This window comes from Mauremys reevesii, linkage group 7 (genome assembly GCF_016161935.1).
Source record: "Mauremys reevesii isolate NIE-2019 linkage group 7, ASM1616193v1, whole genome shotgun sequence".
Taxonomy (NCBI): domain Eukaryota; kingdom Metazoa; phylum Chordata; order Testudines; family Geoemydidae; genus Mauremys; species Mauremys reevesii.
The window spans coordinates 30,761,972-30,783,708 of record NC_052629.1 but is presented as its reverse complement, the minus strand read 5'-3'; the positions used below and the strand labels follow the sequence as shown (position 1 = coordinate 30,783,708).

At 39.8% G+C, this 21,737-nt stretch overlaps 1 protein-coding gene across 12 annotated transcripts in view; it reads right to left on the bottom strand.

Annotated features, from left to right (window-relative positions):
• The window catches only part of EXOC6 (exocyst complex component 6), a 185,165-nt gene that overhangs the window by 146,131 nt on the left and 17,297 nt on the right, over positions 1-21,737 (bottom strand). The gene's annotated exons all lie outside the window — the stretch shown is intronic.

Below are 21,737 nucleotides of genomic sequence, written 5' to 3'. Positions count from 1 at the left end.
GGTGCAAATATACATATTTATTTTTCTAGTATGTCTAACAACAGATTTGCCCAATTAAATAAATTTTCCATGACTCTAGCCAAACACAGTTAAGAAATATCCTGAAGCATTCAGCCCCCTAGTGGACTACAATCAACAGTAACTAATAAAATGCAATCTTTTTTTCTCATAAAAAGATTTATATAGAGTTCCAAGAGTGCAACAGGGCCAATATTTCAAAACACAGATGCATAAAGTTTCCATCTAAATCTATGCCTAGGCACACAAAAGTGGTCTGATGTTCAGAAGTGGTGAGCCACCATCACTCCTATTGACGTCAGCCCTTTTGATAATCAGGCTGTTTTTATTAAGGATCCTAACTATGGATTTAGTTGCCTAATTTTAGGCATTCAGTTTGAAAACTTTGGCTTTCACAGACAAGTAAGGAGTCTGGGTTCTTCTTCCTGAGCTGCTTATAATCCTACTGATGACATACAATTGAGGACTAGGAAGCATATACAATAAAAAGCAAAGTTGAAAATGTAGTTTGTTAATTCCACTTGTTTTAATAAAATTTGGTTTTGGAATTTTCGGGGTTTTTTTTGCAAGGGTGAGGGTGGTGGGTTGATTTGTTAATTCTTTGAAGGTGGAACTAGGATTTATAAGCCTCATGGAAGAATTGAACATTTAGCTTGTTGAATTTGCTCAGGGGACTAGTAGTCACATGAAGAAGGCATAGACATCAGAATGGGCAAGGAAAGGATATAGTGGGTGATTAATCTTTAAGCTTCAACAGAAGCTTCAAAGAGGAGTGAGAGGTATGGGCAGCTAAACAGCAGAGAAAAGGACAGAGTCCTTAAATCTGATCAGTGAGGGAAAGGCAATCAAAGGATTAGAACAGTGACTTGACATGGTCACAGTGGCGGGCAAGACAGATGACTGTTGGAATAGTAACACAGAGAATGCAAGAGTCAAGGAAGCCATTGAAGTTTTAGTATTGCCAACCTCAAGTGTTCAAAAATCATCAAACTCCCAAAATTATGAAATTGGTTTAAAAATCATGAGATTTTTTTAAAAACTGAATTATTTTAATTTGCCTTCTAGTTTTTGGGCCTTTTCATGTTTTCAGTCTTTTCTTCACAACCAGAAGGGCTAGAAACTTACTATTTCCCTCCCAAAAGGAAAGCCAAGATTCTCATGTAATTATAGGTGCTGGAAGTAGGGGGTTTGGGGTTGCTGCCGCACCCCCTGGCTTGAACTGGTTTCCATTATATACAGGGTTTGCAGTTTAGTTCAGTGGCTCTCAGCACCCCCACTATAAAAATTGTTCCAGCACCAATCACCTGACCTGGGCTTTAAGAAAAAACACCAAAATACTGTAACTTGGACAGAGTTTTTGGCCGTGTATTGAGATAGATCATACATCTGGATTTTGAGTACTTTATTCACAAAACTAAAAATATTTTCCATTTTGCTGACACCTATAGGCGAACAGTCATAGCACAAAAGAGAGCCTTGGACAGGTCATCTTCCATGGAAGCCTCAACTTTCATCTCCACCTTGTAGTTGTTTATTGCACTGTTCCTCAAATATTAGGAAAAATAAAATAAAACCAAAATATTGGAAAAGACTAAAATAAGCAACGATATACACCTCCACCCCAATATAATGCGGCCTGATATAACATGAATTCAGATATAACACGGTAAAGCAGTGCTCTGGGGCGGGCGGGGCTGTGCACTCCAGCGGATCAAAGCAAGTTCGATATAACGCGGTTTCACCTATAACGCAGTAAGATTTTTTGGCTCCCGAGGACAGCGTTATATCGGGGTAGAGGTGTAGTGGAAATCACCCCTGCATTCACACCCTACAAACTACTGTAATAATCTTTGTACAAAATATGCCTTGTGAGGTATCATTTGAAAACTAACAACTCACTGGTCGATAATATCATGATGAAACGTGTGGTAACATAATATGTAAATTTATAAATGTGAGCTGAAATTATAACTGAGGTGTGTTTATCAGACAAGTCTGGGGAGTGGGCAAACCCATTTCTCAAAGACATAGGACAAGCTGATGCCTCTAGCCAGATGTCATCAAAGCTGATGGGCCATCACCTATCAAGTGGACATTCTTTGGTAAGGAAGGGGAGCAAGAACAAACAGATCAGCATCTTAGCAAACAACAGCATGAAACCTCTTTCAACACAAAACTCCATAACTCCAACCTCATAGTGGGAATGAACTTCATCCAGGGTAACCCTCAGGAAAATGCAATAAAAGGGTGACTGAACTATAAAAGTGAGTGGCAGAAACACCCCCAAGGGATCTCCCCCTATATCTCTCTCTCTCCTTTTCACCTAAGACAACAAAATAAAACATTGGATTTCGGCAGCAGGTCCTGGCTGAGTGTTTGGTCAGCAATGTTTCTAGAAACATGTGGTAAGTGACTTCCCCTTGAACCAACTCTAGTTTGTTAAGTTTAGTCTTTATATCTCTTATAACCATTTCCAACTTTAATGCCTTATACTTGTACTCATTTAAAACTTATCTTCTTGTAGTTAAATATACTTGTTTTATTTTTTAATTAAAATTAATCCAACATTGTGAATTGTTTGGGTAGCAGGATTAGGAGTATGTTGGGATCACTCTGCCAGTGTTAATCAAGGCTGGTGGAAGCCAGAGTGTGAATGATGTGTCGCTGGCAGGATGCAGCTATACACAGACATTCAGGGTGTTACCTGCATGCTGGAAGGCTGTTTGTGAGCGGCCCAGGTGGGAGTTACAGCAGCAAAGCATTGTAAGACACCCAAGTGCACAGGGCAGGGGTCACATAGCTCTTCACTGGTCTGGATTGCACCCCAGAATGTCATAATTGTACAGGACACTAGTGTGCAAACATTCCTGATACTTTAGTTTTACTCTTCTGCATGTATTTTCATAAACAACAAGCTTTTGTTCTCTCTTACAAAATGAACGTTCAATACAGACATCCCCTTAAGAGAGTCTTCCTATATGATAGCATATGATTTCTTATTTCTGTAACTTACTATAAAAATTTAGCTTTAAATTTTTCAGAAAAGGGTATTTGCTATAAGTAATTTCAATCCAAGGCAAGCTTTCCTCCAGGCCTTCCATACCACTTAAACCCTTAACAAAGAATGTGATGTAGAGTCCCTTGGATGGGCTCTCTGCATTGGAGTGAATTTCAAACATAAAAATGTCCTTTTTTCCCCCCTCTCATTCTTTAGCAAAGAGATTTAGCTTTATTCCTTTTTAAAAAAGTTGCTGAGATCTTGAGTCCACAGAGGGAAAACTAGGAATCAGAGAAAATACTGAGGGACCTTCTGAGACATTTAAGTGGAGATTCATATTGCTTTCTTAAGGTAGAGTCCATTTATTTGTCCCCAGAGTACATGGGGGAAATGTTAGCCTCTAGCAAAGTGGAGGATTTCTCCCCTCCCTACCACCCCCCAAAGACCTTCTACTGCTGGATTAATCTTTGACCAAGACCAACAGTTTTCCACTGTGTCTGGAAGGAGGCTGTAGATTTAGTCTGAGGTTCAAGCCTTGGGGAATGTAGAGTCTGGAGCCCTCTAAGTTTTTGTAACCATCTTGGCCGAGTTCTTGGGGAGGGGAAGAGTCCTATCCTTCCAAGTCTTTACAGGGAAGTATGATTTCCCATCCTTATGAAATCCTTCTTCTGACTATACTCTCTGGGGAGCTTGGGGGTTTACTAGAGCCATAGAAACTTACTTGCTGAATAAAGCTAGAATTGAAATGTCTGACAAGGCCTGGCGCTTCTGAGGAGAAAAAATCAAGAGCCTTGAATTATCGAGATTTTTTTCCATTTTGATACTGACTTACACTTAGAATATCCAGCTGGGGAAAGCAGTTAAAGTCAGAGGAGTAAAAGAGGTATTGAGCAGCCCTGCATAAAAGAGGAAGTTATTTTCAAGAGCAAGCAGATCCCATGACTCCCAGATAGTCTGATCCACTAATACATGCAAGAAAGTGATGCAGGGTGCTGAGAACTGTACTCTCTAGCCCCCTACCACATCATGGGCAAATCCTGTAAGCTGCTTGACCTGGAGCAGCAAATGATGTGGTACTCCAGGGTCCTAGTATGGGACAATCATCTGAGCACTATTCTGTCTCCGCTAGAAGAGGAAGGGGCTAACGTGCTAGAACCTAGAGAGCAGAAACATAAGGGAAACAACTTTGCAGTGTATTCCTGGAGAGGGAATGAGAATGCTGAGGAGAAAGAAGCCACCAAAACATGGCTTGGAATATATTGTGGACACATCACCTGCTCCAGGAACACTATTGGAAAACTATGAGCATGTTGTTAAAGGAATTTGGACTTGGTCACACTTAAGATATTTTCTGCCCATCAAACAAGCTGGACTACTCTATGAGAAGCTGAAGCCATCTGCTTGGAGCTAAAAGAGAAGATGAATTAAAGGTTGCATGTAAAGGCAGTGCAGTTGGCTGGAGGGGGTGGGGAAATCTCAAAAGCAAGCAATTGGTCACTCTGCTTAGCAAGTTCAACCAGCAGAGAGAAACCTATGGGGTCAGATTGTTCAATGAAGCAGAACAAATTTGTAGGTTTTTCTATAATATATACTACCCAGTCAATTGTAGTATTGCTGGAAGAAGACTATGCCACGTTGGAAGGACAGTGGTGGGAACCTTTCTACACAAAGCATGTGGATAAAGAAAGAGCTTCCTTTTCCAAGATTATCTAGCTACACTGTTCATGAATAGGAAGTTTTATTAAGTGAATTTATCACAATTTAATACTAATAAAAAAGGAGGGCTAAAAAAATAGACGAGACCTAGACGCAGAAAAGGACTTTGAAACATGGTGTGACGAAACAAACTCCGTACACTGAATTTTTACTATTCAAATACATAAACGAGGAAATAATTGGGCACTAAGAGATTGGCAATATATCAAAGATGTTATCAAACAATTCCCGACAAAACAATGATCAACTAGGATATTCTTGGAAGCACATATCCAGGTGCAACATGATGCAGTGTCCAGTACATAATGAAAAGAACCAGTATTTCTTTTTATTTACGGGTTTTTATATGGGGCTCACCAGCTTCACACCTAAACACTTCATATACATTAAGGGTTAATACTTCCCTAATTCACAGAGGGTAGGGAAGGATAATCTCACCACACCCACAGGAGATTGCAAAGTATTGTTATTCCCATACTGAAGAAGGAAAAGACATAAAAAGATTACGTGACTTGCCAAAAGAGAGTCACAGAGAGTCAGTGGCAGAGTGAGGAAGAAAACCTAAATCTCACATGTCCCAGTTCAGTCTCTTAACCACAAGACCATCCTACTTGTCTATAGGGACACCTAATATTTACTGTTTTCTATACTGCATCATGCCTTTCCATAGAAGCAGATTAACAAAATGTTGATATATGTATTATCTAAAACATTATCTGATAGACTATCTTTAAGGTTCAGCAAATAACACAAAAAGTTACATTATAAAATGATCCTAACGTAACCAGCACAGCACAGTTTTTATGCCTTACATACGTAAAGAGCTCCATCTTGTGGGAATGATGACAAATTAAACCTTTTCTCCAAATTGTGATGGAAAACATGAAAGGGAACTTCTAAAATCAAGCAAGTTATAAATTATATCACAGTGTTTCAAATAAATGTATATTTTTATAACCTAAATAAATGAAAAGGTGGGAGACATTAAACAAAATGTTTACTAGGTACCATTAATAAATAAGGTTGTATAAACAGAGATCAGATCTACATCTATTTTTTCTTTACTGACCAACTGGTATGCACTACTTTAAGAATATCACTAAATACTTAAATTTTTAACTGGATGTTAAATTTATAACAGCTTTCCTTTTCTCTTTTTTTAAAAAAATCAATCAAGTCTCTTCTATTTAGTGGGAGACTCATTACTCCCACTTCATTATTATCTGTATTATTTCCCAGGCTCCATTTCCCATACAGCACATTATTGGACCTATACGATTTGGGAGGGACTCCTGAATAATGTGATACTGCTTCTCCCCTCTGTCTCCCTCAAACGCTCTTACTCTCTTTTCCTCACATTTTCCACTGCCCCCAAATTTTCAACTCTGATTGTGCCACATGTCTGTGCTGAAAACGTGTATTGTAGAAGTTGCTGAGGTTTTCACAGTTGGAGCTTTGCATACGCAGAAAGTATTGGAGTTGCTTGGGAGCAGTTGAGGCTTTTGCTACTGGGGAAAAGATGTATGTGTTTGGGAGGGGGGGGAAATGACTTCACTTTGGGGGGGGGAGGGGGAAGAGAGAGACAGGAGAGGGAGAAGAAGAAGATTGGAAATTTGAATTCCTCATTCTCCACGGCAACCTTGACAGCAACCTCCTGCACCAAAATCTGCCAGTTCATTGAATAACACTAGAGATGTATATTAGCTTAAATTTTCTGCCAAAATAATCAGCTGTGACGTAGTTAACAATGCTGATATTAAAACATCCTTAGTAGGTTTCAGTGTCAATACCCTTTTGAGATTAACGTGGGCAGCTCATCTCCGTCAGAACTATTGTTTCAAAGCTGTCTACAAACTCGTACAGACTTACTATGTAGTCATCACTCTAATCATGGATATCTTTTGGAAATACAAGGGCTAACTGCTTACTTTGTAAATGATAGCTTAGTTTCTGGAGCACAACTATGTGCCAACTCTCACTTTTCTTCCCGCTACTTTCTTTTTATCTTTAGCATCAGGGCTTTGACCTCAAGAACAGAAGCCTAATAGTTCTGTTCAGTTTCACAAATGAACTCAACGGGAGAAAAGCTTCAAGGACTTGTAGAAAGACATCAATTTTTTGGCAGCTCAACTGTCAAACCCTCTTGAGAGAGGTACTCTTTTTCTTTGGACAGCCCTACACACCTACATTAGAGTCCTGAAGATCCCACCATCATTTTCTAATCTTTATTCCCCCACGTCCTGGACAATCTGTACCCCAGCCACTGAAGATAATTAAAGAGAATATTGCCTTAATTATTATAGGGGGCCATTTGATCTACAATTCAAGGATTTCCTCCCCATGCACTCAGTGCACCAACTCCACTGAATTTCCAGCCTCTAACATCTCAAGGAGCAAACAACATTATTTTAGAAGGCCTTTTTAGCATTTAACATTATATGGTCCTCATGGACTTCTATTATAACTTTCATTCTGCCAGAAAATGCAGAGGATTGGGCATCAGGAGCCACGGGTCAGATATGCTATGTGACTGGGGAAGTAACAACTTCCTTGTGCTTCAGTCTCCTCATCTGTACTTAAAGACTGTAATTAAGAAACCCCTTAACCTTCTCTCTGTTAAGATAAATAGATTGAGTTCCTTGAGTCTAACACTATAAGGCATGTTTTCTAATCCTTTAGTCATTCTCGTGGCTCTTCTCTGAACCCTATTCCAGCAGCAGTTGCACCAGTGCCAAATACAGAGGTAAAATAACCTTCCTACTCAAGGGTCCCCTCTTTATGCATCCAACAATTGCATGAGCACTCATGGCCACAGCATCACACTGGGAGCTCATGTTCAGCTAATTATCCAACTCAAACCCCTGCCCTCTCCCCGAACTTATTTAAAGTCACAACTTCCCAGGACAGAGTCCCCCGGTAAGTATGGCCTACATTCTTCACTCCTAGATGTATACATTTGCATTTAGCCATATTAAAACACATACTGTTTGCTTACACACAGCTTACCAAGTGGTCCAGATCATGCTACTAGTGATCTGTCCTGTTAATTATTTACCACTCCCACCATTTTTTGTGCCATCTGCAACATTTATCAGTGATGATTTTATGTTTTCTTCCAGGGTATTAATAGAAATGTTAAACAACATAGGACCAAGAACCAATCTCTGCGGGATCCCATTAGAAACACACCCATTCAATGATGATTCCCCATTTACAATTATATTTTGAGACATCAGCTAGTCAGCTTTTATCCATATAATGTGATCCTTGTTAATTTTATATCTTTCAAGTTTTTTAATCAAAATGTCATGCATTACCAAGTCAAATGCCTTACAAAAGTCCAAATATATTATCTCAACACTATTACCTTTATCAACCAAACTTGTAATCGCATCAAAAAAAGATATTAAGGTAGTTTGATAGAATCTATTTCCCACAAACTTATGTTGATTGGCATTAATTATATTACCCTCCTTTAATTCTTTATTAATCGAGTCCAGTATCAGCTGTTCCATTATCTTGCCCAGGATCAATGTCAGTTTGATAGGCTTATAATTACCCGGGTCAACTTGTTTAGCCTTTTAAAATACTGGCACAACATTAGCTTTCTTCCAGTTTGCTGGAACTTCTCCATGTTCCAAGACTTATTGAAAATCAACATTAATGGTCTGTTGAAACAGTGCAACACAGAAAAGCACTTTCCTTTGCAATTAATACTTCATTACAGTTAATTATGTATGCAAGTAAAAGCAGAGTTATCTTTACTTATTCTTCCCCTATCCTATAAGAGACTCCATTATTTCCATAATACTTCAGACCTTTTATTTTAAAAGTATACTTTAAAATCAAAGAAGGATTTTAATTTCTTAACCCGGCCATAACTTCTACATACATAGAAATGTTATATAAAATGAATGTATTCTACACAGAAAAATATATTTTGTCTGTCTCAACACACTTCTCATGACAACAATATTTTTCTGTCAGTATATGCCTGGACTACCCAGATGCCCAAAGATTTTCAAGTGTGCTCCATTTATATCCCAACCATTAGCATAATAAACCATGATATATAACTGTCCTATACTTCAGTACTCTAAGTCCTCAATACCCATTACTGCTCAGATGTAGACTCTCTTCAACAATTTCAGGTGAGACCATTAAGTTAGTGACACTGAAAATGTAGGTTCTCATCACTCTTACCTGAATTGATTAGGTCAGAATTGAAAGGTTGCAAATTCGGTTGGTACAGACATAGTAAAGGACAGCCTAAACATAGTAAATTATAACTGGCTTGTTATATGTCTAGGCTGAACTCTGCAATAGCATCCTAATAATATTTCCATAAGCCCACAAGTAAAGGCATTTTACAGCCAAAAAGGTTGAGAAATTTTCTGTCCCGGGAGTTTTCAATCTAAAGTTGCTTGTGAAGATAAAACAATCTGACAGACAGGTAGACTGGTGTAGGACAGCTGAATTCAAGAGGCGAGATTAGCAATGAAAACAAAGAAAGGGAATGAGTAAACTAGAAGAACAAAGCTTCCTTGGATATATTTCGTTTAGCAAGAGTTAATGGCCTAGATTTGTAAAGGTATTTAGGTGCTGCTGCACTCAGCATTGCAACTCCTACCTGATTTAGGAGCCTCATTTTCAAAAGAGATTTAGGCATTTGGGAGATAATCAATAGGATTTAGGCTCCTAACTGCCTAAATTCCTTTTGAACAGTAGATTTAGACTCCTAAATCAGTTAGGCATTGCAATACTGAGCACAGCAATGCCTAAATATCTTTAAAAAACTGGGTCAACATCCCTACTATTGTGAAAAATGCTGAGTCCTTGATGACCACAAGTGCACAGGACCTTAGCTTTAAAAATCATCCAAAAGATGATAGCTCCAGTAGCAGTGTTCATTCACACCATGCTGTAATATTGATCTAGTCTTCTCAATGAGAAAAGTGCTACCCAAAGTATCACCAGTGCCGTTTTCTACAGAACATGGATACTTCCTTTAGCTCTCCCATCAAACTGTAGCCTACTTTACAAATCACGGAATCACAAAATAAATGTTAATACAGGATCACAGAACTTTAATTATTCCAGAAATTTAAGTTAAATGAAAAATTTCCCTTTGTACTATTTTACAAACAAGTGTAACAAAGATAGATTATTCTGAAAAAGTTATTAGTTAATTTTCACTAGTTTTAAATACTACTTACCTGATGTATATTATCTTATATGGTGTGCAGTATTACAAAAAACAGCATTAAGATTTAAGCAGTTTAACTGAACTGTTTCAAAATTTAAAATATATATTTGCAGTGTCAGGAAAACTTAAATGTATCCATAATAAATCAATAAGTAAATAATTTCCTATGGGGGTTTATATCTACTCAACTGAAATGAAAAGTTTGGTTTCTCACTCATCAAAAGTACTTCAGCTAACATTCCGTTATCTCTGAATCATAACTATTCACGTTATTCCTTCTGCTCTTTTAAGCAACTACCTACTCACTTGGTTACACAGCTACAGTAGTAATTATTGTGACAATCACAGTAAAACTCACTGCTTTAATCTCAAAACTGTAAACAATTTAGGCAATGAATGCATGCTTTACACATTCTTGCATATACAATACTGTATTATATACATCTGACATATTGAAAGTTATCTTCCACACTTGTATCTGAAATGTTATTTGGACTAACATAAGAAAATAAAGCATTACTTACTTACCTGTAATAGTTCTCTGAAGATATACATGCCAATGGATTACCATTCTAGCGTTCTGTGGGACTGCACACAGTTCTGGCAGAAACCCTCCCAGATAGATCTGAGCTGTTGCATGCAGACACGTCATCACACAGTACTTTGGTACTGTGTGCCGAAGTACTTGGGCAGTCCCTAGTGTTCCAATAGTTAGTTCTTTTCAATTATGAGGCAAAAATACTCCCTTAAAAGCTAATTAAAAAATTATATAAATTAGGAAAGTTACAGAGCCTCAGTTTTCTATTGAGGAGGGTGAGTGAATGGTATTCCATGAACATGCAGGTTTTCAGAAAATGATAATTACACCTAATTACCTCTTCTCTAAAGATATACATCTCAGAGGATTTCTCACTCTAAAAAGCTTCATGTTTTAATAGAAAAATGTAATCGATTGCAGGCAGTGACAGAAACATGGCAAACTGCCTGGACTAGTAAGAGCAATTTAAATATAGTTTATATTTTTTATGTATACTATAAAGAGGTCTTGGCACTTGAAGTCCCCAGGAGGTAATCTGAGAAGCCATCTACCCCATTCCAGGTGTCAAGGGAAAGCAGAAGACAGCTGAAGGAATGACCAAAACAGATGTTGGGTGAGAGGAAGATGGTTCTAGAGAATAGTGTCTGGGAGACAGATGGTACAGGAAAACCCAGCCCACCTTAAGGGGCCTGGAACCAGAAGCCTTGTAAAGTGAATGAGGTTAAGGCTCCCCTCTCCCCCAGCTGGCCCAGATAGGTATTTGGGGTAGTTAGACCCACCTGGAAAGGGTCAATGGAGTGGTCAGAGTGGGGGAGGAGGGGAGGTTGACTCAAAAAGGAGGCTCCAAGCCCAATCAGGGAGAGCTGGCTGAGAGGAGGGTTTTGCCAGCACAAAGTCTCAGAAGAAGGACTGTGTAAAAGGGGAGAGTTCCCAGGCCAGGGAGGCCAGGATTTGAACCACACAGCCCCAGGAAGGAAGACCGTGGGGCTCTGACCTAGGGGCAGGCTAAAGGAAGCTAGACTATGTTTAATAAATTAGAATCCAAGAGAAGGGTAGTCATTTTTTTTAAGTCTCTTGTGAGTGGATTATTTCCAGGAACATGATGGGAAACTGAGGCAAGGAACTCCAGTGAAATGCCATGCTGCAAGAGTGTGCTGCTAGGAGCCTGCACCCCTCCGACATATTATATAGATTTATACACTTCTCGATGAAGCAGCTGTAAAGAGCTTTCTACCTTTATAGGCCCTTGAACAGGATGTCAGTGAGAAACATCCTAGTTTTGCACAAATGTGAGTTATACAGGATTCAACTAAACTATCACTTTTGCAGCTATGAAACAGGGGCTTGTACTTGATTTTTGGCAAGAGGAAAACATAAGACCATCTCCTCAGTTTCAAATCTGGAATTGATTAAGTGGAATAATGAGCTAATTATGAGTAGTGCTCCGAATCAGTGACAGAGGTAGGTACTGTTTACATTTTCATTTGATGTGATAAATAGTCCGTCCATGAAGAAAGCAAGCTGAAATCAAGGAATTTTTTCCAGGGTTGGACATATAACAAGTTGTCGGGTGCTAGCAATATGAGAAGAGATGCAAAGAGATTATTCAGACTCACTCTAGCAAACAGATCAGGCAGGCCGCCAGTCCAGATGTATAGAAAAATACCTCTCTAATCCAGGGGGAATTAGAGGCAGGGACAGAACTGTCCTGAAGGGGAAAACACTAAGAATAGCCAAACTCAGGAGAAAGCTTAATTTTAGATTTAAATTTTTTCAGTGCTAAAAGTTGTCTGAAAAATGTGGGTGGTATATCATAACCCCAACTAAAGTAAATTTTCATGCACTTGATACAGACAATTCACAATTTTATTTATACATATATATAAAAAATAATATGCTGGTTTATTTATACTCATATATTATTGTTTTTAACTGAGGCAACAGGCCTCATACAAATTATTAAAACAAAATATGTCCCATGAGTTTGGGGGAGATGGGTGGTTCAGTGAGGTTGGGTCTCTCTGGGTATAGATGGCCAAGCTAACAGTGAAATTCAGTGGGGCCGTGGTTCCCTAGAGACAGGAGGCTGAGAAGTGCAGTGAGATTCAGTAGCATTGGGGATGCTGCAAGATTCAGTGGTGTTGGGGGGTCTCTAAGGATAGGCGGTTGGGGTACAGTGACAGTAAGTGGGGTTGGGGGTAGCAGTGAAGTGACAATGGGGTTGGGGATTTAGTGGCAGTGGGATTAAGGGTCTCAGCGGTTGGGGTGCAGTGACAGTCAGAGGGTTTGGGCATATCCCTCTGGGGTTGGGGTGCAGTGACAATGGGATTGGGAGTCCATAAGGATAGGGGTCTGAGGTGCAGTGACAATCAGAGGAGCTGACTGTGTCTCTGGGATTTGGAGTCTCTATGGGACTCTGGAGATAGAGGACTGAGGGTGCAGTGACAGCTGGGGGGTCTCTCTCAGGGGTGGGGTGCTATGGGAATGGGGCTGCAGTGAGCAGGGTTGGGGGTCTCTCTGGGTGGATGAGATGCAGTAACAATGGGGTTGGGGGGTCCTCTCTGGGGATGGGAGTGCAGCAATGGTGGCGGTGCCTTGACATTGGGGTCAGACATCTCTCTCTGGGGATGGAAGTACAGTAGGGGTCTCTCTCTGGGTGTGAGAGTGCCATGACAGTGGGGGTGGGGATCTCTCTCTCGAGGTGGCATGATAGTGGGGATGGGGATGTCTGGAGGAGGGGGTGCAGTGATATTCTGTGGGGATTTGGGAGTTTCAGTGAGTGCTAGGGCCTGCGTTGGGTGCTGCCTCTGACCTCCCCTCACTTTCCACATTGTCCCTCCCTGTTGGCCCAGCTCTGAGCCTATCCCTAACAAGGTACTAGGCAGCCAGGGCAGGGCACTTGGCTGGCTGGAGCCCTCCAGAGCTGCTGCCTGCCACTCCTCAGATTCCTGCAGCTCCCAAGCCCAGGCTTGGCGTGGCTCCACTCCCCCAGAGGCACCAAACCCACTTGTGATGGCAGATGGGCCAATACGTGGCCCATGGGGGAGCAGCGACCATGGTGCTGTAGGAGGCAGTAACTCAGGTAGTGTTCTGTGCTCCTCAGTGACTCTTTGAGCTTTCAGCATTTTGCTCCTGGGTCTCATCCCCTACTGCCACACACTTTAAGCCCTGTTTTCCTTGTTGCTTAAGTTAACGCTGAAAGCCAGCTTGAGGAATGGGGTCATTTTGGACCTCCAGAGGGCATGTGCGGAGCAGGGAGCAAGCTGTGAAAGCCATGCACTTTACAGACAGCTTATTTGAAAGAACTGCAAAAAGGTAGATAAGTTTCTTCATCATTGGCACCACAATGACACTGCAGAAAGGACCTTGGTGCCCTTATCTCTTCTCACCACTTGGGCTGAGAGAGAAAGAGAAACAAATGCAGAACCTCAAAGTCAGCTCTCAGTAAGTAAATGAAGGAGGAGCCACTTTTCAAATAAATATTTGTAGTGTTAAAAGGGAATCTGCATGTTATTTTTAAACTAAAACTTCCTTATCTATATTCAAAATTGTTGTTAAAGCAGACAAAGATGTTCATTTTGAAAACTGTTGCACAGCAAGCTGTGAAGAGTATATATAAAAGCTTTCACTTAACTTTTCATAATCTTTTATGGCTTGATACACCTATAAGAACACTAGAGGGCATCATTCCACTCAAAAAATACCTTCTTGCTAATGGTAAGAAAGCTACAAGAAGCTGATCACTACATAGTTAACATTCAGTAAATATCCCACCTAATCAAATAGACCTACCAACACTTCTCCAGATACTCCAAATGAAGCTATGCAGATTAAAACTCACTTCTCAGCTCATCTGAGCTATTACAAGACAACTGTCATATACTTCATTCATGCATAGTATCACTCATACACATTATCACAGATCACTTTACAGCTGATTTCAGTGTAACTACATGTAATATATTTGAGTTACAATATATCAAACAGGCAGTATCTGTGGATGTAGTGGGTACACAATTCTTAAAATTACTAAATTTCAGATACAATGAAAAGTGGAAAGCAAAAGGATTAGGATTTTATTAAAGCAAGAAAAGATTAGAAGTCTTAGGCCAAGGAGAACAGATGTTATGAGATTTGAAGAGACTCTGAAAATCAGTTAGGCATACAGAGGAAAGAACAGAGAGAGAGACAGTATGTACTGCCCACTATTGTGAAACAAAGGAGGAACAGAAACACATCTCTTAGTTGAAATTATAGCCGTTCACAGAACGACTTTATTTCTGTCTCTGGTAAATTCACCTTTGGGTGTTAAAGTCTGACTAAGAAGCCTGTAGCAGGAATGGAGAGACTCAGGTGTCTAATCATTCTCACAATCTAGAAGGAAGACTGTACACAAAAAGATGTTGATTAAAAAAGATAAAATCTACAAAGCAAGAAACTCCAGTATTCAACAAAACAAGAACATTCAGAGGACAGACTAACTTCCCAACTGAAATTAAATGATCTAGAGCCAGTGGAAAATAATTGCCAAGACAAACATATTAGAAAAAGTATAAACAAAATTATAAATTCTCCAAAAAGAATAATTTATAATAAAATCTTTACAGGGTTAAAAAAAAGTGCTGCAATTTACTATTCCTTTTAAGATTTATAAATGGGCAATTGGTCTAATTTTTAACAATATCTCACATTCACAAAGAGAAACACCTTTAGGAGTCTGTGGAATGTTACATTTTTGGACAGAACTGCTTCCTTCCTAGGGATCTAAGCATTAGTATTTATATGTTCTAACAGCAGCAGAATAGGAGAAGCAAAGGTATACTTTAAGAATTGGTGGACTGTTTAGAAAATTTGGAAGATGCATGATATTTTAACTTTTATATGAGTTAGGATAGTGTGTGGAAAGAAAGAAAGAAAGAAAGGCAGGCAGGCAGGCAGGCAGGCAGGCAGGCAGGCAGGCAGGCAGGCAGGCAGGCACATGGTTGTGTCCATGGACAGAATTGTAATAGTACTCATTGGAACATAGTACTGAGAGGTAAATCTGAGACCTGAATACATCAGAAGTCTAATGGGATGTGCTAGTAGTGTCTACCTATGACCAACAATGGTCAACTTTTGTTTACGACTTTGTTTTTTAATGTTTATTCATTTTAGGTGGAATTCCTAGATTTCCAGACCCTTCCACTACTATCCAGTTTGAGGCAGAGGGTTGGCGCTGCTGTGATGATATCATGAGCAAAACAGCAGCAGCAGGGAGGAAAGAGAAACTCACAACTGCTAGGAGTCTCCCTGTACAAGCAACAAGATTAATATACCCAATATCTGCCCTAAGATGACAATTTTAGCAGGAGGAACTTTGAGATGCTGGTACTGAGGAACTGGAAAAAGAACTTGGAATACTGGGGCGGGGGGCAAGGACAATGTGCAAGAAGCTTGGCTAAGGCAGAAGAGGAATTAAAGGAGGGTAATGTGATTAATGCAAATCAACATGGGTCTATGGGAAATAGATCCTATCAAACTAACTATATCTTTTTTGATGAGATTATAAGTTTGGTTGATAAAGATAATAGAGTGGATGTAATATATTTAGACTTCAGTTAAGCATTTGACTTGGTACTGCATGACATTTTGTTTAAAAAGCTAGATCAATATAAAAGTAACATGGCACACATTAAATGGATTGAAAACTAACTGATAGGTCTCAAAATGTAACTGTAAATGTGGAATCATCTTTTAGTGAGTTTGTTTCCAGTGGGGTGCTGCAGTTCTTGGCCCTAAACTATTAAATATCTTTATCAATGACCTGGAAGAAAACATAAAAGCATCACTGACTAAGCAGATATCACAAAATTTGGGGGAATGTTGTATAATGAGAAGGACAGGTTACTGATTCTGAGCAATCTAGATCACTTGGTAAACTGGCCACAAGCAAACAATATGGTTTTCATATGGCTAAATGTAAATGTATACATCTGGAAACAAAGAATGTAGACCATACTTACAGGAGATGGGGGACTCAATCCTGGGAAGCTGTTACTCTGAAAAAGATTTGGGGGTCGAGGGTGGATAACCAACTGAACATGAGCTCCTAGTGTAACTCTGTGGTCAAAAGAGCTAATGGATCTTGGGATGCCTGAAGAGGGGAATCTTGAATACAAGTAGAGAGGTTATTTTACTTCTATATATAGCACTGATGCAAATGCTGCTGGAATACTGTGTTCATTTCTGGTGTCCACAATTCAAGGAGGATGTTGATAAATTGGAGAGGGTTCAGAGAAGAGCCACAAGAATAATTAAAGGATTAGAAAGGGATAGATAATAAGAATGAAAATACCATGTTGCCTCTATATAAATCCATGGTACACCCACATCTTGAATACTACATGCAGATGTGGTCGCCCCATCTCAAAAAAGATATATTGGAACTGAAAAATGTTCAGAAAAGGGCAACAAAAGTAATTAAGGGTATGGAACGGCTGCCGTATGAGGAGAGATTAATAAGACTGGGACTTTTTAGCTTGGAAAAGAGACAATTAAGGGGGGATATGATAGAGGTCTGTAAAATCATGACTGGTGTGGAGAAAATAAGTAAGGAAGAGTTATTTACTCCTTCTCATAATACAAGAACTAGGGGTCACCAAATGCAATTAATAGGCAGCAAATTTAAAACAAATGAAAGGAAGTATTTTTTCCACACAATGCACAATCAATCTGTGGAACTCCTTGACAGAGGATGTTGTGAAGGCCAAGACTATAATAGGGTTCAAAAAAGAACTAGGTAAGTCCACGGAGGATAGGTCCATCAATAGCATTAACCAGGATGGACAGAGATGGTGTTTGCCAGAAGCTGGGAATGAGCGACAGGGGATGGATCACTTGATGATTATCTGTTCATTTCCTCTGGGGCACTTGGCACTGGCCACTGTTGGAATACAAGATACTGGGCTAGCTGGACCTTTGGTCTGACCCAGTATGGCCATTCTTATGTAGAAAACATACCTTAAAGCAATAGACTCAAGGAGCTCGATCCATTTGTCTTAACAAAGAGAAGGTTAAGGGGTTCGATTATAGTCAGTAAGTACTTATATGGGAAACAAATATTTAATAATGGGCTATTCAGTCTAGCAGAGAAAGGTAAACATGATCCAATGGCTGGAAATGGAAGTTAGACAAATTTGGACTGGAAATACACCTCTACCCCAATATAACGCTGTCCTCGGGAGCCAAAAAATCTTCCCACGTTATAGGTGAAATCACATCATATCAAACTTGCTTTGATCCACCAGAGTGCGCAGCCCCACCCCCCCAGAGTGCTGCTTTACCACATTATATCCAAATTCATGTTATATCGGGCCGCGTTATATCAGGGTAGCAGTGTATGGCATAAGTTCTGAATGGTGAGAGTAATTAATCATTGGAACAATTTACAAAGGGTCACGGTGGATATTCCATCACTGACCATTTTAAAATCAGGATTGGATGTCTTTGTAAAAGATCTGCCCTAGAAATTATTTTGGGGAAGTTCTATTGTCTGTGTGATATAGGAGGTCAAACTAAATGGTCACAATGACTTAGAATCTATGAACTACAAGTGGGGTCAATTACAGCTTTAGCTGAGCAGCAAGGGGAGCTGACAGGTAGTGCCTTTCCATTAGTAATGCCCTACCGTCCACACCTTTCCCTCTGTTGCAAATTTCAAACCCTCTAGTTGCATTGCCATAGAGGACTTTCACTTCCTGATTACACAAGATCTATGAAGAAACTAAACAACTTGCATACACATATTCCTCTAGTGCACTGACAATCATTTACATCTATGTAAACACAGTGAAGATAATGGGCATCGCATACATCTGAACACTATGAAGATGATGGGATGTACATGTGTAACAGAAAGGATACGTTGGACTGTAGAACTTTTATTACTGTAGGGGATGTATGACATGACTTTCACAGAATCATAGACACATAGGGCTGAAAGGGACCTCGAGAAGTCATCATGTCCAAGACTCCATCCCCCTGCACTGTGGCAGGACCAATTAAACCTAGACCATCCCTGACAGGTATTTGTCCAACCTGTTTTAAAAGCCTCCACCCTTGGAAGCCTATATCAGTGCTTAACTATCCCTACAGTTAGAAAGTTTCTCCAAATATCTAACCTAAATCTCCCTTGCTGCAGATTGAGTCTGTTGTCAGTAGCTACCGGTGTGGTGCTCTGCTCTTGTTCGATGATGATAACAGTCAGCTGAGTGCGTGTTCCCTCTGTGTGCTGCCCCAGTTCTGTTCAGATAGCTGAAACCGCAAACTCTGAGAGAACCCCCAAAGACCACAGACTCTAGTAAGGTATGAAGGAACCCAAGCCAGGTTTATTGTCAAACAAAGCACAGTAATAGTTTCCCGTAGACTCTATAAGACATATTACGAATTTGTGCCCCCTGGCAATGGACCGGATCAGTCAGTGGTGGGACTTTCCACTATCCCCTAGGCCAGACAAAGATGTGCACTCCAGGACCTACTTTTATACAGTTACAGGACAGATTACTCATCCCTACTGACGCATTGAGGTACAGCCCCTTGACTCATTAGGGTGCTGTCTCCCCCTTTGATCATGTTGTTTCGAACAGATCTATCCATCATGCTGTCCTTTTGACCCTGTCTTTAAGATGCACCTGCCTGTTCCTTGTTATCTCTGTGGATTATTCTGATGCCATCTTGGCACAAGTTCCTCTTATTAGCACTTATGGGTGGATGCACCTGCTTCTAGCAACCCTCTTCTCACCAACTTCTGTGAGTGGGGCCTGCCTCTGGTTCACAGCCCAACTTTTGCTTAGCAATGCCTGACAATACTTTGGTTCAGGCCTTAGGCCTCATACTGGGCTTCTGATAAGGGTTTATGTTTCAGGGCCTCATTTTACTACAGAGTCCATTACTTTTTGTCTTACATGGAGATCAAGTGATCACAGTCTTCTTTATAACTGCTCGTAACACATTTGAAGACTTATCGGGTCCCCCCCCACCCCCATTTTCTTTTCTCAAGACTAAACAGTGCTGTTTTTTTAACCTTTCCCCATATGTCAGGGTTTCAAACCTTTTAACATTTGTGTGTCCACATCTTTCCAAAGTGTGGTGCCCAGAACTAGACTCAGTACTACAGCTGAGGCCTCCCCAGTGCCAAGAGGGACAATTACCTCCCATGTCTTACATACAACACTCCTGTTAATACACACTAGAATAATATTACCTTTTTTTTCAGCTGCATCACTTTGTAGACTTATATTTGCGATCCACTAGAACCCCACATCCTTCTCAGCAGTACTACTGCAGAGCCAGTTATTCCCCATTTTGTAGTTGTGCATTTGATTTTTCCTTCCTGAGTGAAATATTTTGCTAGGGTTGCCAACCCTCCAGATTTGGCCTGGAGTCTCCCGGAATTGGCATCGATCTCCTGGTGACTACTGAAAGCAATCCAGGAGATTTTAATAGGATATTTTAAGAAAATGACATTATGTCATGTTGAGGGGGAAAAAAATCTCCTGGAATAGCTTCAGTCAGAGCTGGCAACCCTATACTTTGCACTTTATTTAATTTCATATTGTTGAATTCATACCAATTCACCCATTTGTCAAAGTCATTTTGAATTCTAATTCTGTCCTCCAAACTGCTTGCAACTCCTCAAATAGAGTTCCAGTGCTGAAAGTTAGGAAAAAACATTTTTTAAAAGCTTGAACTGATCAGTTTTGATACAGAAGTCACAGACAAACAAGGAACTTCACGGTAACATTTTTACAGTCATTTTCAAAGTGAAATTTTAAAAAGAAAACACTTATTTAACACACTGTGCATGTTCAATATGGTATTTTTTAGTGTAAGTAACTTCTCCTGGCATGAAGCAATTTTGCATGAAAGCTACAGAGGCTCTTCATGACTCTCTACACCTCTACATGCACATCACAAAAAATGGCCAAATGGATTTGTATAAACTACAGACACGTATACACAGCTTCTCATTTGAGGAAAAAGCTGAAGTTTCATTTTGAGTAAGCTATAAAATAAAGCCATTTAGACCCCAGTCTTGTACTGTGACTTCAGCGGGGGTCGGTGCAGGCACAGTAATCTGCCCTAACAGAGCCCCGTTGCAATCACAATGCAGGATCAGGGCCTTAGAATGGAAATGCCATCTCAAACACAACTGTAGTGTCACTAATGTGATACTGTATCACACATTAATTTTAAACGCCAATTTCACAGGAAACACTGCAATTTCCTTTGTCCTATAATATACAAAGATATTCTGTGTTTACAGAAACTGCAAACTTTGTGTTTTTTTCCATGAAGTAATTTTATGTAGTTTGCTGCATACACCCTTAAAATGCTTTATAAAATAATGACCAGCTGTTTCCTGTAATTCAACAAAAGTTATTCTAATAAGCACATTTCTTAATAACTACTCAGACATTCTACTGCCACACACTACCTACGGGCCCAATTCTGCCATCCTTATTTATAAATACATGTCACTATTCTATTTAAAAGATCACATTATACACCAGAACAATGCAGAACTCAAGCTAAGGCCAAATCACAAAAACGATTTTATTAATTTTAGCTTAGCCGTTATGCTCTACTTGCCTTGTTTTCCTGTATGTACAATTTCTGTGAATTGTTCTCACTAATAGTATCCTGTTTCTATGAGCAGGAAAGGGCCGAGTACAGTTTGTTAGTTAACATTACTTCCTATAACCAGGGTCAATATTCTGTAGTAGTGACACTACAGCAGACATTGTTCACTCTGGATAAGCAATGTATCACGCTGATGGCTGTTAATGGACATCCTCTGTAGCGAAACATGAACTGATAATCAGTAAACCCAGATTTGCAATAGACTTCCTTCTTCCTGTTTTTACATTGCTGACCAAGGAGATGCCTCTTCCTGCTAAGCTTTTGTGCTACTAAGTGATGTATGAAACGAGAGATTGAAAAACAAGCACTGCACTACTTTTTTAATTTCCTGCTGTACTGATGCAACAATAAAAGACACTAGAAAAAAATATGCTCCTGTGGAACTCCCCCTAATTTCAGCAGAAGCTTCATGCATGTAAACAAGAACAAAGTATGCCCCCTGTTTTGAATGCACATGTTCACATAATGGAGGTAGCTGGGAAGAACCTGTAATCATAGAAAGCAAAGTTCGTAAAGCAACATCTTCACCAGTTAGTTCCACAGACTACAACCTAAACCACATTCAATATACGGAGTACTGG